Here is a 10,096-nt window from a genome sequence, read left to right on the forward strand (position 1 = left end):
AAGACTTCACTGCTGGGTTTATGATTCATTATATAACCTTCCTCTAAGAATGTCGCGTGAGTACTCACAATGAGTTTCAGGGGTGAGATCTAGAGTTCAAATAGGAACTGGAATCCAGGAGGACATACAGGGGTGCAACAATATGAATGTCTACATAGTGGAGAATAGGAGAACGGAAAAACCCTACCTCAGTGCAGTTAGGCAGAAGTATACCCACCTTTCCCATACCATACAAAATCCTATTCGACTTCCACCCAAATGCCCAGTTGGCCAATGGGATATCCAGATTACCAATCTCACCCTGAATTTCAAAGCTATGAATTCAGCCCACCGACATACCAACCTGACTATTCCAGTCATTACCCTTTACATCCAAGTCATCCTTATCAGACTTGTCCTCCCGATGCAGGTGATCACTTCCCGACATGGTCCAATAAGGATTGGCCAACTCAAGATCCTCATTATTACCACGACCAAGCTTGTCCTGATCCATATCAATATCAGCCTCAACAGGGTTTTGAACCACCCTTGAACGAGAATCAATATGCAGAATCTATAGAGGAAAAGATCGAGGGATTGATCGTATCCCAGCAGAATATTAGAAGCTGCCTAAAGACAAATGATGAACAGGCGATGGGATGCAGACAGCTCATGATGAGAAGAAATCCAGCATAGCCGAGATGATCAAGCAGCATCCCTATTAGCTGACATTCTGAAGGGGATATAAGAGGACAGAGTAAGGCGTGGAGAGAACAAAAAAAGGACAGATGAAGAAGGCAAGAGCGAGCCCGAGGAAAAGGAACCATCAAATACGGAGGAAAAGTCAGAGGCACTACCAGAGACACAAGAGGAGGTAGGAGTTGTCAAGGTAGAATTAGCTGAGAAAGAGACACTAGCCGAAGAAGAGTCGATTACCGCACCTCCTGGTGATAAAACTTCACAGACAATTCCAGAGGAAGCAAAGGATAAACCTCAAGAGAAAGAAGATGGGGTCGTCAAGCGTGGTTTGGAATTCGGCAATACACTATTCTACCTCCAGCCAAGAAAAGTGCATGTGCTCAGTGAGAAGGTGGAGAAATTTACAGTTGTAGTAGAAGGAGAGAATGCACCGGCAGAGAGACCGCCTCCAGTGATTGACAAACCTGATAGGTGTTGCAAAGAAGGTTAGCCAAAGCTGAAGGAGGAAAGGCCAAAGAGAGGAGCTGTGATAAGTCGTATTCTAGGCCTTGGTTACTGGTTAGTATGATGTGTGTAATTGATTATATCTGCAAAACAGTTGCCCAAAGTGTGCAGGTTGAGTGTTCTAGCCAGTAGGCAAAAGCTTCAAATACTTCAGGTAAAAAGGGCGTCAGGACGATTACGTACTGACCAGTATACATGCAAAAATGGCTCGAGATGGAAAAGAAGGATAGCTGGGACTGATCAACCACAATTAAGGGCAAAGAAGTCATCTCACCACAAGGTTTTACCCTAAAATCAAGGGTAAGCCTCCCTATAAAAGGAAGCCACATGGAGAGAGAAAAAGAGAACTCACATTCATCATCATCACTCTTAGGTAGAATTCTCTCGGTAGTTCAGTCTTTCAGCCCAGTCCAGAGTCTCGTTCCTCGCCACAGCCATGGTCACTTGAAGGTCAAGAAGTTCCCGGAGTTCCAGACGTTCTCATCTAGTCAGCAAGATCGTAGTTAGAAGTTCCATCGCCCGGCGTGGCAAAACACTTTTATTTCGCTTTCGTAGTTAAATTGCTTGTTTTTTCCTTACTCTAGATCTTTGTTTGCTTTTGAATTTCACTGCCTAGAAGTACTTTGTTTGAAGATCTGAACATGTTTTATGCTATGAAGTTGTTTTCTGCTCAGTTTATTTCGGCGATTTCCTTTCCTTCTGCCTAGTTAGCTTAGATCTAGAATTTCTGGTCGTTTTGATTATCGAATCGTGTGTTTCCAGTTCGTAGTTTATTTCTTCGAGTTAGCATAATCTGTTTACTTTTATTTCATAGATGTTTGTTTCATGCAAGGTGCAGTTATGTGTTTCCTGTTTTCTTCCATGCTGATCCGTAGGCGGAATTTCAGTTTCGATGTTTGATTTTTGATTTTGAATCTTTGATTGTAGATCTGTGTTCATGAGTTATTAATCTGTGTTTTAATGGTGCTGAATCTGGTTTGTTTTCTGATTTTAGTTTGTGTTTGTTGGAGAAGATGATGTCCATATCCAAGTTTGGGACCACTTTTGCTTTTTGACAACTTTTTACTTTTGTCTTTACCTTTCAGCTGCTACTTTTCAGATCTGCAGGCCCAGTCACCTAACTACCACTACCTTCTGATATTCTGTTTAGCCCAAAATAGAAACCCAGTACTTTTCGAATATTTTCTGTTTCTCCATGTTCACGTACACAGCTGCATATCAGAATCCTCTCACACCTCCTAGCCAGTAGGATACCACCTTCAATTTCTTGCCTAGGTAGAGACTCAACCCAAGCGTGGTAGCTAACCAAAACCCTCCAGAATATCACCACAATCACTCCAACCGTCACCATCTCTGAGGCATTCGACCCCTACCTTCACTATACTACCCAGTAGAAGAGGGTTGAGGAATTATTGATACCAGGTTTTAGGCTTAGCAGGGGATTGTTTCATCCTGATCAGTAGGATACACCCTTTGCTTGAACGACACCTACGCAAACCTGCTCTTTCAAATGGCGCCGTTGCCGGGGATGGATGGCGTTATTAGCTGTTATTGAGAGTGATATTTTGGCGTATATACTATTCATAATTTTTCTCTTTTCTTTTCGTTTCAGTTTATGAGCAGCAGTTCGGCTCCTGACCAGTGGAGGCCGAAGATACTTCAGCGAGGATCTATACTCGTAACCACTCGATCCGACTTGTCGACGGCTTTGTCTGACTTAGGTTCGAGTAGTGACGAGGAGCAATACACCATAGAAGGACCAATACCGGAAGAGATACCAAGGATAGAGGGAAACCCGAGAAGGATGGCCGCTCAAGGAGAAGAAGATCCTGAGATGGGGACGCTGAACGCACATACCGAGGGAGAACCACCTCAAGCCATAGTTGTGACCCCAGGACAAACTGCCTGTGATGTGAAGCCTCATGTGATCGCAATTCTGCCTACATACTGCGGAAAGAGTTACGAAGGGCCTTACGAGTTCCTTCATGAGTTTTGTAAGATTTATAGGGCGCAGAGGAGGCCAACAGGGGCGACCGAGGATGATTACAGATTGAAGGCTTTGCCGTTCGTTTTGAAAGGGGAGGCAAACACCTGGTTCATGCGCCTGCCCCCCGACTCCATTGAGAGTTAGGCCGATTTCAAGTCAGTATTCCTAGGCGAGTTTTTCCCGTCATCCAAGACGAGCGCGCTAAAGAGGGAAATAACTAGTGTGAAGCAAGGGTACGATGAACCTTTGGGCGATTATTGGGCGAGGTATATGAGCCTTTTAGATGGATGTCCCAATCATCGCATGACGGACATTGAGATACATCATACTTTCTATGAGGGGATGAACATAACAACCAAGGACCTGGCCAATTCGTCGTCGGGAGGAAGCTTCACACAGCTATGGGTCAGCGAAGCAAAGAGGGTCCTAAGGAAGCTACTGAGTGCGAAGAAGGAGTATGACCATTCAAGGGATGGATACTACCGAGAAAGCGTTGCAAGTGCCTCGTCTACTGACCAGGAGCAGAAGCTTGAACAGAAGATGGACTTAAAGATGGATAAGCTGAAGAAGTCACTCCTGAGCGCAATCGAGAAGAATACACCGCCGGTTTCCCCAGTTGGGAACTACAAGGGTGCAGAACAGGGAAACCAAGGACAAAGCTATGATCAGCCAAACGAATCGGTCAGCATGGAACAGGCTAATGCTGCCGGGTATTTTAACTCAAATGGGAATTAGATCCAGGGGAGACAACGGGACGCACCATGGAGGGATCACCCAAACTTTCAATGGGGAGATGGGAACCAAAATCAAAACCAACGTCAAGGCCAGAACCAATATAACCCCCACCAAAACCAAAACCCCAACCGTGGACCAGCAAACCCGGACCACCAGTTCAACTGGTCAGGAAGGAACCAACAATCCCAAAACCAAAATCCTGTTTATGTACCACCCCACCAGAGAAACTTCCAAAATTATCAAAATCAGCCGAATCAAGCACCCCAGCACCATCAGAACCAAAATCAGATCCAAAACCAAAATCAGAACCAATATCACCAGGACCAGTACAACCCTCCTGGCCAGTATAACCAGTACCCACCTAACCAGAACCAGCAAAACTTCCAAAATTCCCAGCCCAACCAAAGTTCCCAGTACAACCAGCACCAAGGCCAAAATCAGTCACAATACCCCAACAGGTCAAGGAGATCCATGGAAGACATGATGGGAGAACTGCTCGCGTCGCAGCAAGGTATCAAGGGCGAGTTGCAATCCCACAAGGAAGTAGTGCAGGGGATGCAAAATGCCCAGAAAGAACATAAAGCGAACATGGATATGATGAATAAGCAGTTGGCCCAACTGGCCAATTCTATGGGTGAAATAAGAGGAAATGCAGGGAAACTCCCGTCTACAGTCCAAATACCCGAAAAGGCGAATGTGAGTAAGGTTACATTGAGGTCAGGAACTACTTATGATGGACCTCGACCGAAACAACCAAGTGGAGAGCCGAGTGGAATGAAGATAGGGGGCGACACCATCTCAGTGGAAGAGCTTAAGAGATCCATGCCGCGGAAGCAGGACCCATTTCTCTTGGGGGAGACGCCATGTGGAGGATGTGAACCTGAGAGCGTACTGGTCAGGAAGGAACCCAATCAAGAGGTAGAATCCAGAACGGGGGCTCAGACCCAGAATTTTCCCAAGGAAGATTCCAAGAAGGGTGTTGAGGGACCGGTACAGGAGAAAAAGGGGGAGAGACCATTCCCTTTCCGCTTTGTTACAAAAAGGAAGAAGGAGATCCTTGTCGATTTTTGGGAAATTGGATGTCACCATACCATTCCTCCAAGCCGTGAAGCTACCCCCACTTGGGAAGTTCATTAAGCAATTCATAGCCGGGAAAGCCCAAGAGGATGGGAAGATCATGGTAGAAGGACTCGCGTCTGCAATTGTGCAGGAGAAGCTACCGCCTAAGAGGGCCGATCCAGGTATGTTCACTCTACCCATAACTATAAGAGATGTGAAAGTCGAGCATGCAATGTGTGATCTTGGAGCTTCTATTAATGTCATGCCTTTGTCAATCTATAACCGATTGAAGGGAGTTAGATTGTCGAGCACTAGAGTGTTGATCCAACTGGCTGATAGGTCATGCATAAGTCCTGAGGGAGTTTTAGAAAATGTGTTGGTTAGAGTGCATGATTTTACATACCCTGCTGACTTCTATGTGATCAAAATGAGTGAGTCCGAGGCTAGGGAATCTAGTGGCATATTGTTAGGAAGACCATTTTTGAGAACGGCCAAGACAATAGTAGACATGGCCGAGGGGATAATTTGCATTGATTTCCATGGAGAGAAATTTACTTTTGATATCAATGAGGCCATGAAGAAACCTATTGATTCTGAAAACTTGTGCTATGTTGATGTGATTGACCCCCTAGTCCAAGATTTTCTTGAGACCGAACTATTGCAGGAGAAGCTCCAAGCTTTAGATGTTTATGAGCAGGCGGACATAGAAGCTGCTGCATGGTGTGATCTGTTCAGTAGCCAAGGGTTGACTGATGAAGAGATAGAGGGAGCAATTAAGGACTTCTGCCAGAAATCGGAATTTATTGGAGCCACAGGGGCCAAGCTACCAGTCAGTATAGAGGAATCTTCAGAGGGAGAAATAGAGAAAGAAGGAGAGGCTGCGAAAAACCCTCTACCCGAAGACACGCTTCCACCCCAAGTTGAGCTGAAGAAATTGCCATCGAATTTGAAGTATGCCTTCCTCGGAGAGGAGAACTCATATCCGGTGATCATCAGCAGCAGCCTTACAAAGGAACAGGAGGCAAGGCTACTGACTGTGTTAAGTAAGAGCAAGAAAGCAATTGGATGGAGCCTTACAGATTTAGTGGGCATAAGTCCCGATGTATGCATGCACCACATCAGGCTGGAAGAGGGAGCAAAGGCACATCGAGATGCCCAAAGGAAGGTAAACCCCAACATGCGAGAAAAAATATTGAAGGAAATCTTGAAATTGTTGTCGCTAGGGATTATCTATTCAGTGCCAGATAGTGAGTGGGTCAGCCCGATCCACATGGTCCCAAAGAAGTCGGGAATCCAAGTCGTTCAAAATGAGAGGAATGATCTGATCCCAACGAGGCTGGTCACGGGTTGGCGAATGTGCATCGATTACCGTAAGCTAAATAATGCGACCAGGAAGGACAATTTTCCCTTGCCTTTCATCGACCAAATGTTGGAGAGATTAGCTGGAAAAAAGTACTCCTGTTTTCTAGATGGGTACAGCGGATACTTCCAAATTTACGTAAATCCTGAAGACCAGGATAAGACCACCTTCACTTGCCCATTCGGAACCTATGCATACAGGCGCATGCCTTTCGGCTTATGTAACGCTCCAGGTATGTTTCAACGATGTATGATGAGCATATTCTCCGATCTGATTGAGGACTGTATAGAGATATTCATGGATGACTTCACGGTCTACGGAGACTCTTTCGACTCATGCCTTCATCATTTGAACGTAGTTCTAGAAAGGTGTCAAGCAAAAAGTCTGGTTTTGAATTTTGAGAAATGCCATTTTATGGTCACCGAAGGGATAGATTTAGGACACGTGGTCTCAGAAAGAGGTATCCAGGTGGATCGAGCCAAGGTGGATGTTATATCCAAATTACCATTCCCTACTGATCAGAAGGGGATAAGGGGTTTTCTAGGGCACGCCGGATTTTATCGAAGATTTATCAAGGATTTCTCCAAGATCGCCCAACCCCTTACCCAACTTCTTCATAATGAAGTGGAGTTCGTTTTTTATGAGCAATGCAAGGCCGCTTTCAACCTTCTCAAGGAAAAGTTGATATCCGCACCTATCATACGGGCTCCTGACTGGGACTACCCTTTCGAAGTAATGTGCGATGCCAGCGATTATGCAGTGGGAGCAGTACTGGGTCAGAAGATCGATGGGAAGAGGTACGTAATTTTTTATGCCTCTAAGACTCTGAATCAAGCCCAGTGGAATTACCATACCACGGAAAAGAGATGCTGGCAGTGGGGTATTCTTTCGAGAAGTTCCGGCCATATTTGTTGGGATCCAAGGTCATCGTTTATACTGACCACGCAGCGATTAAGTATCTGATTGCGAAGAAGGAATCCGAACCCCGTTTGATCCGATTGGTCCTCTTGTTACAAGAATTTGATTGGGCGGTGGAAGATAAGAGAGGAGTCGAGAACAAGGTGGCGGACCATTTGAGTAGAATAGTGCAAGATGGAAACAGCGAAGAGGTGCACGGTAAGTTTCCAGAGGAGCATTTATGCGAGGTAATTTTTGAAGTCAGGAAGATTGACTGGGAATGAGTGATGAAGCTTACTGGCCAGTATGATACAGGAAAAGGAAAGGAGAAGGTAGGGCAAGAACCATGGTATGCAGACTTAGCCAACTACCTGGTGACTGGAGAACTTCCAGAAATGCCGAGTATTACTAAGGCCCAAAGAATGAAGATCAAGAGTGAGGCAAAATACTACTTTTGGGACGACCCCTATCTGTGGAGAGTGGGATCCGATCAAGTGATAAGGAGGTGCGTTCCTGACTGGGAGCAAAGAGACGTTCTGATCCATTGCCACTCGTTAGCATGTGGAGGACATTTCGGATCCAAGAAGACGGCAAGGAAGATTTTGGATAGCGGCTTCTATTGGCCAACCCTCAACAAAAATGCGTACGAGTTTTGCAGAAGTTGTGAGCGCTGTAAACTGACCGGTGGGATATCTGCGAAAGAAGAGATGCCCCAGGTTCCGATAATTGTATGTGAATTGTTCGACATTTGGGGAATGGACTTCATGGGTCTGTTTCCTTCATCCTATGGCAATTTGTATATCTTAGTCGCGGTGGATTACGTCTCCAAATGGATAGAAGCCAAGGCCACGAGCACTTGTGAAGCAAAGGAGGTGGCCAAGTTCTTAAAGAGTCATATCTTCAGCCGGTTCGGAGTTCCGAGGGCGATCATATCTGATCAAGGTACACACTTCTGTAATCGCACGATTGAGGCATTAATGAAAAAATACGGTGTGCACCACAGACTTTCGAGTCCCTACCATCCGCAAGCTGACGGTCAGCCGAAGATTTCTAACCGCGAGATCAAGAAGATTTTGGAGAAAACTATAAATCCTTCTAGGAAGGATTGGAGTGTGAGGTTAGAAGATGCTCTCTGGGCATACCGAACAGCCTACAAGACCCCCATAGGGATGTCCCCGTATCAGATTGTTTTTGGGAAGATGTGCCATTTACCGGTTGGAATTGAACACCGGGCATACTGGCCTAGAAAAAGATGTAAATATTGTGAATATGTGGTAGTTAATTGATTTAAACCTTTGCATGTTAATGTTTAGAAAACCCAAAAATATTTTCGGGCATTAATTATTATTTTGAAGTATGCATTGACCACGAGATTGCTTATTTGGTGCTATTTCAATTTTTATTTAAGTGTCCATTTGAATTATTTTCCTTATTATGCAAGTATAGGGGGAATTATGGAGATGACGAAAATTTGAATTAAGGTTTGTGCAGCTTTTGCAGGGTGGCAGCGGCTGGAAGAGGCGCGTGAGCAGAGAGAGGAGACACGCTAGCCAATCAGGAGCCGGCATTCTCAACCGCCTCTCCTTTGAAACGACGCGACCGGATACCTCCCATAGCCGGTTACAACTACCCACAACTGCCCTCTCTCTCCCTCATTTAACCATACCGTCTTCACCTTTCTCCTTCACAAACCCTCATTTTCATTTTCACTTTTAAAAATTTTCTTCCATCTCACCAAGAAATTAAACTCCAAAACTCCACAAACACCAACCCCCACATTATTCCCGGAATCTCACAGATCTAAGACATGGGAAAGAAAGCACGGGCAACAAAAATCAAACCCACTTCAACCCGCAGGGAAGAACGACCACCGAGCCCACAACCACCGCCGCGGGAAGAACAACCACCGAGCCCACAACCACAACCGCAAACTTTAGAGCCGACTCCTCAAGCGCCAACAATGGTCTCCTTGGAAGCAATGGCGGCGTTTCTTCGACAGCAGGACCCTAATAGGGATTGGTCGGCGGCGCTGGCCGGTTTTGGTCAAATCGGGGGACAAGAGAGAGTAATCGGAGAAAATCTTTTGGAACCGATTGTACCAGCTACAACAACACTCCCCACCTCCATTGCGTCTTCCTCCAAAATTCCACCAGAAAGAGAAGCTCCATCGACTACCGCACCACCTGAGTCCTCGGAACCCTCAGAAACTCCACAACACAGTGATTCAATGGAGATTGACCCTATTTCCGCTCATTACGATTCCGACTCAGAAGAACGTGAAGCGAGGAAAGGTCGGGAATAGAGGATCCTACAGGGGGAAGTCGGATCGGAGAGAACGCTGACGGCGGAAGTCGTTCCCCGAAAAGTGGCGAGGGAGGAGATAGATCTGAACGAATCAGCCAAGAAGCAGGGCCTAATGACCGATGAGGAATTTCAGGCTATTTTAGATGATGTCAATCGGATGGAAGATGACACTGCCGTGATGGCTGAGGGGCTAGACCTCGCATCACGAGCAGTAAGAGAGAGTGAAGAAGCCGAAGAAGGAAACCGCTCGGATAACCAAGCTAGGGAAGAAAAGATTATGACGGAATCACCCCAGCCAGAAGCAGTGATGGGTGATACATCTATTGAAGCACAGGAAACGAAAGCAAAAGAAACAGAAGCAAGACCAGAAGTACCCAACCCAGTAGCACCTCCGGTGACAAAACCGAAGGCAATCAAGAGGAAGTTGGTGTTGAAGGGCGAACCTAAGGCTAGACAGCCAAAGCCGCAAAGGGTCTCAACGATGCTTAGGGAAGTGGGCAACTAGTAAGGCGAAGCCGAACACAGAGGCAGATCCCGTGGAGATCTTGAGTGAAGAAGAGAGGACCACTCCC

This window comes from Salvia splendens, chromosome 1, assembly GCF_004379255.2.
Source record: "Salvia splendens isolate huo1 chromosome 1, SspV2, whole genome shotgun sequence".
Classification (NCBI taxonomy): domain Eukaryota; kingdom Viridiplantae; phylum Streptophyta; class Magnoliopsida; order Lamiales; family Lamiaceae; genus Salvia; species Salvia splendens.